Below are 15,407 nucleotides of genomic sequence, written 5' to 3'. Positions count from 1 at the left end.
ACTTAACCAAATTCTAAACTTAGCTTAACCTAAAACTTAATTCAAATCTAACCTAACTTAGACTTTAGTTAACTAAACCTAAACTTAGTTTAAGTCTAACTTAACTTAGACTTAACCAAATTCTAAACAGCTTAAACTAAAACTTAACTTAGGTCTAACCCAACATGACTTGACTTAACTAAACCCAAACTTAGTTCAAGTCTAACCTAACTTAGACTCGTCTTAACTAAACCTAAACTTAGTTCAAGTTAAACTTAACTTAGACTTGACTTAACCAAATTTTAAACTTAACTCAAACATAACTCAACTTAAATTAACTTAAACCAAATTAGGTCAACCCAACCTAACCAGGCCTAACCCAAAGCAAACTTAAACAAATTTAGGTTAACCTAACCTAACCTGGGTTAACCCAAATCAACTTAAAACCAACCTAGGTGAACTTAGCCTAACTTGGGCTAACCCAAATCCATTTAAATCCAACTAGGTTCAACCCAGCCTAACCCGGGCTATCATAAATCAACTTAAACCTTTTCGGGCAAACCTAAAAATTAACAACAGCTCAATTAAACAAACAAAGTTAAGGAGTGTTTGACCTCTAATAAGAGAATTAAAAAACACTCGACTTAAGAAAACACTCCTTAGAGATAATATGGGCAAAAATGCAAAATTCGTGATAAACAAAAAATATACAACCTAAAGCATGCCCTAAAAAAATATTAAAACTTAAACTTCAACTATAAAACACAACCTAATTTGATAGGGAACTTTGGGGGAGGCAACCAATAGATACTAACAAAGTAACTTTTGGTCACTCATGGCTAATCAAACTACAAACTCCAATGACTTCGGGAGGACGGAACCATGGGATCTTGGCTGGATCATTTCAACATCAAAAATAAAATAAAAATAAATCACATAATTTAATGAGCTAAAGGGTCTTGAGCAACCTATAATTTTCAGCCCCCTAAAATCAAAAAATGAGATTAAATCTTAAATGAAACCCTGATGAACAAGGATCATCGAATGTAACTTTAACCCTGCTACTCGGATCTACGAAGATCTCTTGGATAACGCAAGTCATGATTGTTGATAAGAATCTTCCAGTTAAGATAGGTTTGACCGCCTCTCTAGACTAAGTAGAGTTGGGAACCTCACAACCCATAGATAACATAAAGTCATGGGCATCTTAACCAAGTTTTTCTAAAGAAAAAGAATGATAATTAAATACACTTATTTCTCTTACATTCTATCTCTGTTTTGTAGGGCTGCTAAAAATAAAATACAAAATGCTAACTTAGAATTGTTATTAGGGTGTTTTAACTTTGTTTTATAGGGTTGTCATAAATAAATAAGTTATTATAGTAACTTACGATCTTTTCTTTGAGTCTTTTTTTCTTTTATAGAGCTAGGAGGTGTTATGTTCAATTGACTATAAACATCTGAACTATCCAAAAGAAGATGAAACATGAAGTGAATGATGAACCTCAACTAAACCATCAATGGTAGTTCGGATGATGTCAATTGATGAGTTTGACATAAGTTAGGTTTGACACCCATATCGTTAGTTTTTTCTTCATTCATTCGATAAGTTTGCCCAAACTACGTGTCAATATTTACATTTCTACCTTTTTCCTAGAAATCTGGTAGACTTGTTTAAGAACTAAAACTTCTACCCTAATGTTGACCTCACTTTTGGTTGAGGTCTAGTTTCCTAGCCTAATGTCTAGCCTTAGGAATTTCTTGTTGACTATTTCTAGAGGACTAGAAAATGAACCCTCACCATTAGAAATTCTAAACTCTTCTCTGCTCAACTTGAAGTTCCACATATTCGTCCTAACCTCTAGCACTTAGTAGGTGGGGACAATATGGGGGGAGCTCAAGGAGAGTTCCCATAGGGTTGATTGGCCTTAGGATGGACTTTGGGTGTTGGTTTTGAGCTAGTTCATACACTGTCACTCACTTGCACATTACACCCCCACTCACAACCCTAAACCCAAACTTGTTAACTTTGATCCCTTGATCTTTTGGGATACTCATGTAGATGGTCCCCTAGACTCACTAGCCCTAGACTAGCGTTTATATAAGACCAGTACATAGAGGACCCAATAGAGGACCCAAATAATAGAGGACCCAAATAGAGATTCCATTGGTTCATAGCTCAAATAGGGTGGTTGGCACCTCAATTTCACCAAAATACCTAACTTAGCATTTTGCCTCCCAAATTTACCCAATTTACTAAGGCACTAAACCCTAAGTTTGACCAAAATTCCCAATTTCACTTAAAACACCCAAATTTGTTCAAAAATCATCCAAAATCATTTGAAACCATCCAAAATGCCCAAAACTTCCCAAAATTACCAAAATTACTAAAATACCCCCAAAATTGCCAAAATTACCAAAATAGCCTTGGTGGCCCAAAGTTTCCCAAAACCTTCAAAATCATTTCAAATGTCCCCAAAACCAATTTGGACCCTTCAATTGAACTTAATTTGACCAATTTGACCCCTTTTGACCAAAGCCCCAAATTACCTTTAAAGGCCCAATTACCCTAATTCACCCCAAATGTCCACCAATTCGGTTCCAATTTCACCTAATTTCAATTCTAAACTCAAATTCATCATGACCAAACTCAATTCAGACCAAATATTAACCCAATTGACCCATACTTTGAGCCCAATTTCAACCAAGTCCAAAACCCCAAAATTTTACCCCAATTTAGCCATGTCTCCAAATGTCACCAAATTGAATGCCAAAATCCCAAAATTGACATCCAATTAATGTTTAAAACTCTTCATAACATCCCCTTAGACCATTTTGAACCCTCAATTTGGACTTACCTAACTCTAACCTAACATAATCCCAAGTCTAACCCAACATCCTCAAATTGATCAAATGCCCAAATTCCTTCAAATTGAACCTCCAAATCAATTCAAAATCACTTCAATTTTTTTCTAAACTCTTTATGACAGACATCTACACCAAATTGATTAATCAATTGAGTCCAAAGTCATGATTAGCCTAACCCAAACCTAACTTCAAGCCAATTTGACCCAAATTGAACCCACGCACCAAAATTGACCAAGCCATGCCAAATTGATCAAGCCAAAGCTTCTACAGCCAACTTCTAGGCCCTAGTGACTAGGCTAGACTCACTTAGCCCACCCTAGATGAGTTATGGACCAATGGTCCCTTGATTTGAGGGATTTCACCCATATTTGGCATAAACTTGAAATATCTTTGACATCATTGCTTCCCCTTGGGAGTTAATCATAATTGGCCACCCCCTGACCTCCCTGAGCCAAGAGGTGACCATAACCTAGCCATCCACCACCTCAGCCGTCGGAAACAGTCAGTCTAAAGGAGCCCAAGTTGGCCAAAACCCAAATTTGAACTCACCTGAGTTGGCTAAGCTTGATTGGCTTTTAGGGCATTTCTTCCCTCCACATAGGCAGCACCCTGGCCACCTTAGCTTGGTCTGAGAGCCACCATAGTCTATTCTATTTAAACCACCCCCTCCACAGCCATGGGAGATAACTATCAAATTTCTTTGGGGAAACTCTGTCCAATTGCTTCTAGAGACTCTCAAAGAAATCCTCAGCTCAATCCTACTGTTTTTCTCCTCTGGTTCCCACTGTGAGAGCTCAATTTTGAGTTTAAAATTTCAGCCCAAACCAGGACATATTTCCCCACAGACATATTTCCCCACATTCCCCACACCTCCACAGTCCACCAAAGCTCAATTAATTGTGCCCGCCATCACTAGAGTGAGAGAAGTTGATTCCCCACAGAAGCCCCATCACAGAGAGCCCCTAGCATAGACTTTGATCAAAACCTGAAAATGGCCTTGATCAAAATCATACCTATACAATTCACCACAGCCCAGGACTTCATCTGGAGGTTCGTTGGACCCAATCAAAGCTACTACAACTCAAAGCTACTCAATCAAAGCTACTACAACCATCTGATTGAGGCCTCCCGTCTCAGACAAAAGGTATTGTGCCTCAACCCTAAACCAAGCTTCATTTGATTCTCCATACGTATTTACTTTATTTCATACCGTATAAGCTGTATAGATATGTTCGTCTCGAGTAGATGAAGGTGTGAGAATAAACCCGAAGTAATTTGGTTGAGCTAGCTCAAGATCTTAAGGTTTTAGTGTGAACGACTTACAAGTTAGGTCATTTGGGGACGATGAACGGATGTCGTCCGATCGCGCATTTATCCAATTGATGGTCGTGATGGAGCCGGAAGAGCAAATGGAAAGAAAAGGCGGGCTGACGAGGCGGCTACATGGCTGGTGGTGTCGAATAGCAGAGAGCCGCGTGGAGACTTTAGAGTTGTCGAAGTTGAGGTGGCGCCGCCTGTTTAAGTAGAAAAATATGGATTTTATGAATTTATTTAAATACTAGAATTTCAAAAATTCATATCTTGGGTTAGAAAAATCACAAAATAAAAATAAAAATATCCACTTGCTCAGTGAATAGAGGAGAATAATGTGGACCAAAAATAAAAATTATTTGCTTACTTTTTTATTTGTAATTAATTAAATACTCTCTGTTGTATTTCGATTAATCATGGCTAGTAGAAAAATATGGATTTTATGAATTTATTTAAATACTAGAATTTCAAAAATTCATATCTTGGGTTAGAAAAATCACAAAATAAAAATAAAAATATCCACTTGCTCAGTGAATAGAGGAGAATAATGTGGACCAAAAATAAAAATTATTTGCTTACTTTTTTATTTGTAATTAATTAAATACTCTCTGTTGTATTTCGATTAATCATGGCTAGGCATTGTTCACCATAGCTTGAAATTTTGAGGGTTTATTCCTCATGACTGAGGCTATGTTCTCTGATTTTTCCAAGGTTAGAGGACATTTTTGTGCTTCTAACCCTAATTTTTAAGCTAAGATGGCTAATTTGGCTTAAATTAATTATATAAATTAAAAAATTACTTGGAGAATTATGCGATAAATTTTAGTAGGTTTTTTGTGATTAGAGAAGTCTAGGAAAATATCATGATGGCTTGAATAATTTTGTGAATTTCTATAATTAATTAAGTGTATATATCTTGTATTAATTTATTTAAATTAAATAGTCATAAAAAATTAATAAAATTAATTTCACATTGTGTGTAAAAACCATGTTAATCTACTATAAAAATTTGAAAATTATTTGATTAAGTTTAAGCAATAAAGTTGATTTTTCAAGAAGTATTGTATTTTTGTACAAAAAATAATTATATTAAATTAAATACCCTTAGGAAAATTATCAAAAGTGGTTTTCTAAGTTCCTTGTGATCATGAGCACTTAGAAAAAATAAAAATCATTTTTGATAAAAAATACTTTATTTTTTAGCTCTATTTTGAATTAAAAATAATTAAAAATTTCAAAAATACAAAAAATATTTTAAAATATTCCTAATTATTCCCTGATCACTTGGAACTAATTAAAATATTTTTAATAATTTTTCTAAGTTAAAAATAAATTTCTGAAGGCTTAAAAATGTATTTCTCTTATTTTCTCATTAAAATAATTATAATAAATAAATTAAAAATCATAAAAATATAAAATTAATTTCTCTGAGTTCGCTAGACTCAGAGAGGTTTAATAAAAATGTCAAAATATTTTTTGGTAATTAAAACATATTTTCCATTTAATTAAATCATAAAAAACCAATAAATAATTATAAAATTAAATTAAAATATAATTTAGAAAATCATAGTATTTTGCTTAAGTGTTTTATCTGACCTGAGGGAACCTTTAATACTTTTCTCATAAACCCAAGGCTTTACTTTGATCATTTAAATAAAAAAAAGAAAATTCTATTTTTAAGTTAAAATAATTATTTAAATTAAAATCTGAAAATCACATTTTTCTCCTCTGATGTTCTCTTAAGTCACTTGAATTATGCTTCATAAGTTATGAGGTGAAGAGCCCTAAGGGTAAAGTGGTCATTCTAGATTTTGGTTCCTTAATCAAAATTTAGGATTAATCCAAAGGAAAAAAATGGGTAATTTTGATCCTAATGGATATGTTTGGATGATTGAAACATAATGGGTAAAAGGTAGAAACCAACTTGTCACCTTCCCATGATAAGAATAAAATTATGAATTTTTTAAATTATTAGATTTGGAAGTTAATAAAAGATCAAATAGTTTCCAAGTGATGGGATTAAACTAGGGAGATGATGTTTCACTCATGATTAAGTCCACAATTAATGATGATCTGACTTCTTTAATCAGAATCCAAATCACCTAAATAAAATTCTAAATCTTTGCTAATTTTCTCCCATTAGATTTAAAGGGTTTGGTAGTGATCTAGGCTTGATATTTAATTCATTTAATGGGATTTAGAGGATAATATGACTAATGATTAACACTACAAGCCCAGCTTTAGTGGTGAGTACAAAGGTCCTTAATGACTGAAACTTGTCTTAGGGGCATTTGCCTACATAACTTTTAAGTGAAATATCAACTGATTAATAAGATACCCTGTCCTCGGGAAGATTAAAATGTCAGAGATTACCGAGTAATGGGGTAATTTTAATTTGACCTGGGATGAATAGTAGAGCAATATGATTAGTTCAAAATGAACTCAAATGTTTCAAGGGATCTTTAAAGAAGTTCAGGGTCATTCCCTGAACACTTATAATCTCTTGAATATTTTGTAGGACAAATTGAACTTGCTATATCTTGTTCTAAAATCATCCATTAAGATCTTTTGGGACTCAATAAGTCATACTTGGGGTTTCTTAGTTATACCTTCAACTACTCAAAACTAGCATATCTTACTTTGTCACCTGTAAAAATACATAAATGTTGCAAAAGACTTACATTTCAGCTGGAATGTTGAGAAGACGATCGGTACGCTGTTATAGTGTTATTTAATTTCTATCATCTTACTTTATGTAAATATTGTAAACTACTTAGGTGAGTACCTTACTTCACTTGCAAAATCAAAACAAATTTTTCAAAAATTAATCAAAATTTTCAAAAACAAATATTTAATTATTTCAAAGATAACCATAAATCCTTTAAAATTTCACTAAACTTAAAATGTCTTTTTGAATTTACGGAAGTCCCTCGGAGGAGGTAACCCACAGTTACTAACGAGATCTCCCCGGTTTAAATGGGTTTTAACCTGTTTAGGCTAAGTAAATTCAAAAGAAAATAGTGATACTGGGATGAGGGAACCGTGAGATCATAACCTGTGTCGCTCTAATCAACTCTAACACTTCCCATGATATTTAAATAACCACAACCTTAGAAAAAATTTGATTTGACATCAAAACTTGACACATTAAAAAACTTGACCTCTAAACCTGATACTTCTCTCAATCTTTATAATTTGACACTTCTAAACTTAAATTTGCTCCGACAAGGAGCATAATGGGTAACACGACCATCATCTACAGTAAAACATGTTTACACCAGTTCACCCATTCAATTAAACAACCAAGCCATAGAATTTTGAGGTTGTCCGTCTAGTGCAGCATAAATCCTCAACTTTTCTTTAGGCTTTTGTATAGCTATGCTATACAATATAAGCCCTGACCTATTTTAGGATCCCGAGGTTGTCGTTCGTTATGACCTAAATAACCACATCTTTCAAGCTATTTGTGTAATCGTTTCTCATGAATGTAAGCCCTAATTAATAAAATTGGTAGGATGAAACATTTAAATATTTTTCCTCTAAATTAAAGCAAAATAGTAGGATAGTTTGGGAAGTCGCTGAGGTTCTCCTCAGGATCCGTGATATCCCTTAGTTCTTCTTCCTTTGGATTATAAAAATAAATGTTCCAAATTTGAGTCATTCTCATTTCACACCTCTTTGTTCGATCTCTTTTGAAAAGTCCTATTCTTTAAAACTTTTGAAAACAATATTCCATGATTTTTATTGAGAGTTTTCTTAGGTAACTTTGATTATTTAAGATGTAATTAACTATAAGGGCTTGCCTTTATTGGAAACTTTAACGAACTCAGCTTAATATAAACCCTATTTAATTTTTCATATTAAATAAGGGAACTTGTCGACTTATAATAAAATGATTTCGCAGACCAAACAGATGTCATACATTTCTTAGTTTATTTAAATGAGCCTCACTATCAAGTCATGTGTCTATCTTTCGAGATAGATACATAGTTTGAGGTGTAGTGCTTGTTATATATATATATATATATATATTAAATGTCCCTTCAAAGCGGGCATCAGGATTTCCATTCCGGTGACCGACAACTTTCACCAGAAGATTCCTCCTAAAATTAGTGCCGACACCCAACCTAAATAACTTCAACTTAGTTTTTCCAAACCAAACTCTTAACCAAAACAAAATTACATAAACTAATGCATTCACAATCATAGAAAAATCATACATCTAAACAACTCAATTGACACCAAATAAAATTAAGCAGAAACTCCTTTTTTTATTTAGGAATATGAACGATAACAAGATTTGTAGACTTATGCATAACATATTGCTCCCGTTCCTTATCTTCGGACCCTCACTCATTGCATTGAGAACCACTACCTTATAGAGTGAGTTCTATCTATGCATACTGATTAGACTTTTTAACAGACCTTCTATACATTCATCATCAAAGACTTGCATATCCCATTACACAACTTGCTTTGATGCGCTCAACATTAATTAAATATAATTAAGCATTTGAGTGTGGTGAGGCATGAAACATTTAAACTTGAAATTTTAAAAGGCATAATGCATACGATATGTAATTAGGTATCTTGATTTATAATCAAGTTGTAAGGCCTACAACTTCTAGTGAATAACAACCTACCTTATCTTGCATCATCAAGACCTCCCATGCATGATTTTGAATGTCTTTTGGTGGTTTAGTTGGCACCCTTTTCTAGGCAAGGTTATAAGTCCATTGCATTCCATGTTTTCCTTCTTTTAGATTAGGGTTCTAAAGTTTCACTTCTTTCGGTAAATTTCACCCTTGAACTTTAAGGTTGCTCATCTTGTAAAGACGTAAATCCTTACCTTTAGACTCCTGCGCGATTGTATGTTGTGTAGTATAGGTCCTAATGCTCTAACAAAATATTAGTTTGACACTAAATTTTTCTTCCAAAAATTCAAAAGCCAAACAATAGGATAGTCTAAAATACTACTGAGGTTGCCTTAGTATCTCTAAGTGTCCCCAACCCTTTCTTCCTTTGGCTTTTGTTAATAGTTATTCAACTTTTGAACTTTTCCCATTTAGAAACCCAATGTCCAATCATGGAAGCCTAAACTTAGAAATTCCTTGAGAACAAAACCACAACCTTAATTAAGAGTTATCTTAAGTAACTTCAGTTGCTTAAGATGTAATTAACTATAGAGGTTTCCTCTTATATGAAGAAGAAGAACCCAAAATTAATCTAAGCACTATCTAGTCTCCAGATTAGATAAGAGAAATGATATATCGGGTTTAAACCGCAAACCAGAGCAAATATCCAATATTTCCTTAGTTTGAATAACCAAACCCATTATAAAATTGTATTTGTACCTTTTGAGGTGATTTACTACTTTCAATGATGTGCTTGATTATTTGAACAACCAAAACCTTAAAATTGTATTCCTACCTTTTGCTCCTTTGGATTGCAAAAATAGTTGTTCCAGAACAAACCATTCCCATTTGATTCTCTTATAACCAATCATAGAAACTAAATGTTGAAATCTTGGAGACAAAACCTCAATCTTAATCGAGAGTTTTCTTAGGTGATTTCAGTCACTTTCGATTTTGGTCACTTAGATTATTTGTTAAACCCTATCTAATCTTCATATTATATAAAGGAATAATCTGTTGAAAAATTTGCAGACCAAATAAATGTCCTAAATTTTTTTAGTTTGAGTAATTGAGCTCATTATTAAGTGATATTCTCATCTTTCGAGATGACATATCACTTATAATGTTGTGTTCAATTATTTAAACAACTAAATACTCAAAATCTGTTAGGTCTCATTTTTTAAAATTAAAATTATACACATATTAAATAAAAATTATTTTCAAAACCAATAAAAATAAAACCAACAACTTAATGTGTGTTAAGGAGAGAGATGTCTAACAAATATTTATTTTTTTCATAGTTTGGCTTATAATGTGCATGATTATGTATATTTGATGTATATATACATTCACATGTGTATAGATATTATTATAATTATATCATTATTTATTGATATGTAATTACTATAGATAATCAAATATATATATTTTTCTCTTTTTCTCTGATCTCTCTTCTTTTTCCCTCTATGTCTTATTATGTCTAGATAAAATCTCAAAGTTTTTAGTAAGAGATAAAAAATTTGAGATTTTGCGATGGAGATTTAAGGAAAACATTCAAAATTTACTCTCTTTGACTTCTCACATCAAAAAATGAGAACATTATTTCTTCTATCTTCTAGTGAATGAAATGTAAGGCTCTTTATTTCAAATAGTTTTTTTATTATTTCCTTCATATTGAATTGCTAATATAAAATTTTCCTTTTTAGAAAAGGCAAAAGAATAAGATGCAATGTTTGGAGAACATAATGCATAAGAATGTTTGGAACTGCATAGGAATTAAATGTAAATGATAACAAGACTTTTACTATCCTTCACCATGCTATCCACTCCCTTTGCACCCATAGCAGGGCCATTCACCCCCATCGTTGTTTAGCAACCCATGTCATCTAGCTAAAGCCATCTTTAACAATCCATTTGATCTAACAACCCAACATGATTTAATTCCTTTTTTTAATTTTAATTTTATTTTTTTTGCTCGAGAGCCAACTCACATAGTCTTGAATTTTAATTTGAGAATTTAAAATAAATATTATATGCTATAAATTGATTATAACCCTTATGATTTAGCTGTTTTACATTATTTTTTATAGCTTTTCGAGTTTATTTCAACATTTAATTCATTTTTATATGTTGTATTTAGATTCAAGCACTTGTGATTTAATTATTTTGAATTAATTTATATAGTCTTGCATGTTATTTTGAGCATTTAAAATAAATTTCCTACGATATAATTCAATTTTAAGATTCACATTTTTCTTGTTTGATAGATTTACATGGCCTTGCATTTTGATTTGAATGCTCAAAATTATTCCAATTATTTGAGATGCTAAGCCATTTAAGTAGATAACATTTCTCTTCTAATGTAAGCATTTATAATACATAGTCTACTGCTAACATGTATATTTTGCTTGGTTCAACTTCATTTACATCATCTTGTTGGTTGATTTTGACTCAAAAAAGAAATATTTCTATGACATGGCTAATTCAAACACTCATATCTTGTTTGATTTCAAATGAATTTAAGTAATAACACATGTAGATTTTGACAAATAAAAATAATTCTACACTTTATTTATTTCCAAGGGTCAAATATTTTTTTATTTTGAGTAAAATTAAGTGATTGCATTTCAACTTTAATTTAACATAAAAATATTCATACATTCTATTTATTTCTAAAAATAAAATCTTGCTTTTTTTGAGTAGATTTAGTTGATATTGCATTTCAATTTTACAGCAATAACAACAAGCTTTTTTCCTATTAAGTGGGGTCAGCTATATGAATCCTTTATCTCTTTTGCATCCTATTGAGTGTCATATTTTCATTTGATTTTAATAGCTTAAGATAATTTTTTACACAATATGTCTAAGTATTTCTAGGTCTACCTTTGCCTTTCTTAATATTAGTTGAACCTAAAACTTCTACTCTCTTAATCAGATCATTAGATGGCTGACATTTAACATGATCAAACCATCTAAGATGGCTCACACTAATTTTGTCCGCCATAGGAACAACAACAACCCTATCATGGATATATTCATCTTGCATTTTGTCTATAATTCTAAGGCCACTCATCCCCATAAGCATTCTCATTTTGAAAACACTTAATTTTATGCTTCTCTTTTAAAGGCTAACATTAATCACCATAGAGCATTACAAGGCTCACCCTCTTCTTAAAAAAAATTCCTTTTAATCTAAGCGATACTTTTTCTATCATACAGTAAGGCCCAAAGCATTACTCCACTTCAACCGACCAACTTGAATTCTACTAATAACATCCCCATCTATATCACCATCACTTTGAACAATAGACCCAAGATATCTAAATTGGTCACACCTTTTAATAATTTGATCACCCATAGTTATAACTGTCACTATCACTAAAATTACTTTTCATGTATTAAATTTTAGAACTACTCAAACGATGGCCTTTAGACTCCACTGTAGACCTCCATAATTCAAGTTTTGTTTAAAATATTTCTCTAGTCTTATCCATAGGAAGAATATCATCAACAAAAAACATACACCAAGGTACATCCTCCTGTAAATGCCTAGTAAGATCATCCATAACTAAAGAAAAAGGATATGGGCATAAAGTTGATCCTTGATGTAATCCAACTGAAATAGAAAAATATTTCATCAAGAAAATATTTTGTCAATCCGAAAAATATTTCATCAATCCTTCTTTTGTTTGAACATAAGTAACAACTCTAGTATACAAATCTTTAATGACTCGAATATAAGTTATATCAACACATTTCTTCACTAGAACTTTCCAAAGGATATCTCTTGGAACCTTATTGTAAGATTTTTAAGTGATTGCATCTCAACTTTAATTTAACATAAAAATATTCTTACATTCTATTTATTTCTAACAGTCAATCTTGTTTATTTTGAGTAGATTTAGGTGATATTGCATTTCAATTTTACAACAAACAACAACAAGCTTTTATCCCACTAAGCGGGGTCAGCTATATGAATCCTTTGTCTCTTTTGAGTCCTATTGAGTGTCATATTTTCATTTAATTCTAATAAACTAAGATAAATTTTTATACAATATGTCCAAGTATTTCCTGGTCTATCTCTGACTTCTTAACATTAGTCGAACCTAAAACATCTACTCTCTTAATCATATCATCAGATGGTCGACGTTTAACGTGACCAAACCATCGAAGATGGCTCACTCTAATTTTTTCCACCATAGGAGCAACACCAACCCTATCATGGATATATTCATTTCACATTTTGAATCTAATTCTAAGGCCACTGCTCCACCTAAGCATTCTCTTCTCGAAAACACTTAACTTAATTTTATGCTTCTCTTTTAAAGGCTAACATTCAGTGCCATGGAGCATTACAAGTCTCACCACCTTCTTAAAAAAAATTTCTTTTCAGTATAAGTGATACTTTTCTATCACACAATAGGCCCGAAGCATTCCTCCACTTCAACCGACCAGCTTGAAGTCTACTAATAACATCTCCATCTATATCACCATCACTTTGAACAATAAACCCGAGATATCTAAAGTGTTCACACCTTTTAATAATTTGATCACCCGTAGATACAACTCTGTCACTACTACTAAAATTACTTTTCATGTATTCAATTTTAGATCTACTCAACCAAAGGCTTTTAGTCTCCAATGTAGACCTCCATAATTCAAGTTTTGTTTGAGCTCTTTCTCTAGTCTTATCCATAGGAAGGATATCATCAACAAAAAACATACACCAAGGTACATCCTTTTGTACATGTCCGATAAGATCATCCATAACTAAAGTAAAAGGATATGGGCTTAAAGCTGTTCCTTGATGTAATCCAACTGAAATAGAAAAATATTTGGTCAATCCTCCTTCTATTTGAACACATGTAACAACTCTAGTATACAAATATTTAATGACTCAAGCATAAGTTATATCAACACATTTTTTCACTAGAACTTTCCAAAGGATATCTCTTGGAACCTTATCGTAAGCTTTTTATAAATAAAGAAAAATCATATGTAAATTCTTCTTATTCTCTCCACACTTGTCCATCAAACCTCTCAATAAATGTATAGGTTCAATAGTAGACCTGCCTGAAATAAACTCGAATTGATTATGAGAAATATTTGTAATACGTCTTAACCTATGCTCAATTTTAATTTGAAAAAAATACATTTACGCTTGTTTGGTTCTAGAAATTTACATAAAAATGTCAGAATTTTACATCTTAGTTTTGTATGAAAATTATGTGTCTATGAGCTCTACCTTTTTTACAAAGAAAGTTTCAGAAGAGAAAAAGATAGAGAACCTAACCAAGATGAAATAATCCAGTATGTCAGGTATAGAGTTTCATATTCTCTCTCAACTGAAGATGATAGAATCATGTATTTTTGTACCCAAATTTGGCCTCTTATATTTATAGTAGAGATATAAGTAATAAAATGATAATGTTGGCTGTCAGAGGTATTAGTCGAATGATGATGATAAACTAATGATAGTCGAGCAGTAGTGATTGTATGAGAAATATATTAAGAAGGCTACATGTGGTGGTTAGATAGTGATAGTTAGATGATGGTAGTTAAATAAAATCGGTGTTTGGCAACGATATTTGGTGTCAAACATCATATAAAACACTATAATACATTAGATCTCACAACTCTCTTCAAACTCGTGCCCTTTATGTGAAAAATTGAGCTTTGTTAATAAAATTTAGGTGTGAAATTCTATTTATTTTGGCCAATATCTAGAAACAAATAATTGGATGACTCATTTTAATTCCTTTGATAGTAACTTATTCATTCAACATTTGGATGCATTAACAACATTACAATTGAGTGATATTTTAGATTCCCCACATTGTAACATGTAAGTTTTAGAGATCATTTGTTCCTTCAATTAATACCTTGAAGTTTTCAACTATATTAAAATATTTAATTTTGGCTTATTTTGATTCAAAAAGGATCATTTTTGATATGGTTGTGCTCATATTGTCATGAAATTCAATATGATTATGGATTAATTGAAGTTGGAGGTCAGATGATCCTAAACCTATTTCGAAAAGTTTCAAATTAAAAAAAGAAAATGTATCAAAATATGTGCATATTGTTAACTTGCAAGTGTTTTATGTTGACATATCCATGGTATATTTTAATTCCAACACTCATCATTCTTTTCCATTTTGAGTCACCTTATATGGTCAAAATATGTTGATTTGAACCAATGCGAGTATTTTCATTTGCCATAATTTGATTTTAGAGTTTTTTTTTATTTGCTTCTAGTCACTTTGAACTTCTTGCGTAAAAATTCAAAGACAAAAATATCTCATTTATAAAATTAATTTTATTATAATAAAATTTCATAAATGTTATGAGGTAATTTGCATGCTAAAATCTCTAAAAATATTCTCTCTTTTGCAATGCTACATTATTGCTATGTAATCGGAGGATATAAATACATAGTACAAACCTTTTTATGTATTTAAACATCTAATGTCTAAATTAACTGGTTTTTTATATCCCATTTTCGGGTAAACATCTTATAATATCTAAAGTTATTTTAAAAAAAATAAATAATATAATTATAAAAATTCTATGTTAGATATAAAAATAAATACAATATATATATATATATATATA

Source organism: Phalaenopsis equestris, unplaced genomic scaffold (assembly GCF_001263595.1).
Source record: "Phalaenopsis equestris unplaced genomic scaffold, ASM126359v1 Scaffold000617, whole genome shotgun sequence".
In the NCBI taxonomy this organism is placed as follows: Eukaryota; Viridiplantae; Streptophyta; class Magnoliopsida; order Asparagales; family Orchidaceae; genus Phalaenopsis; species Phalaenopsis equestris.
The sequence above is the reverse complement of the archived record's forward strand: the minus strand, read 5'-3'. Positions refer to the sequence as shown.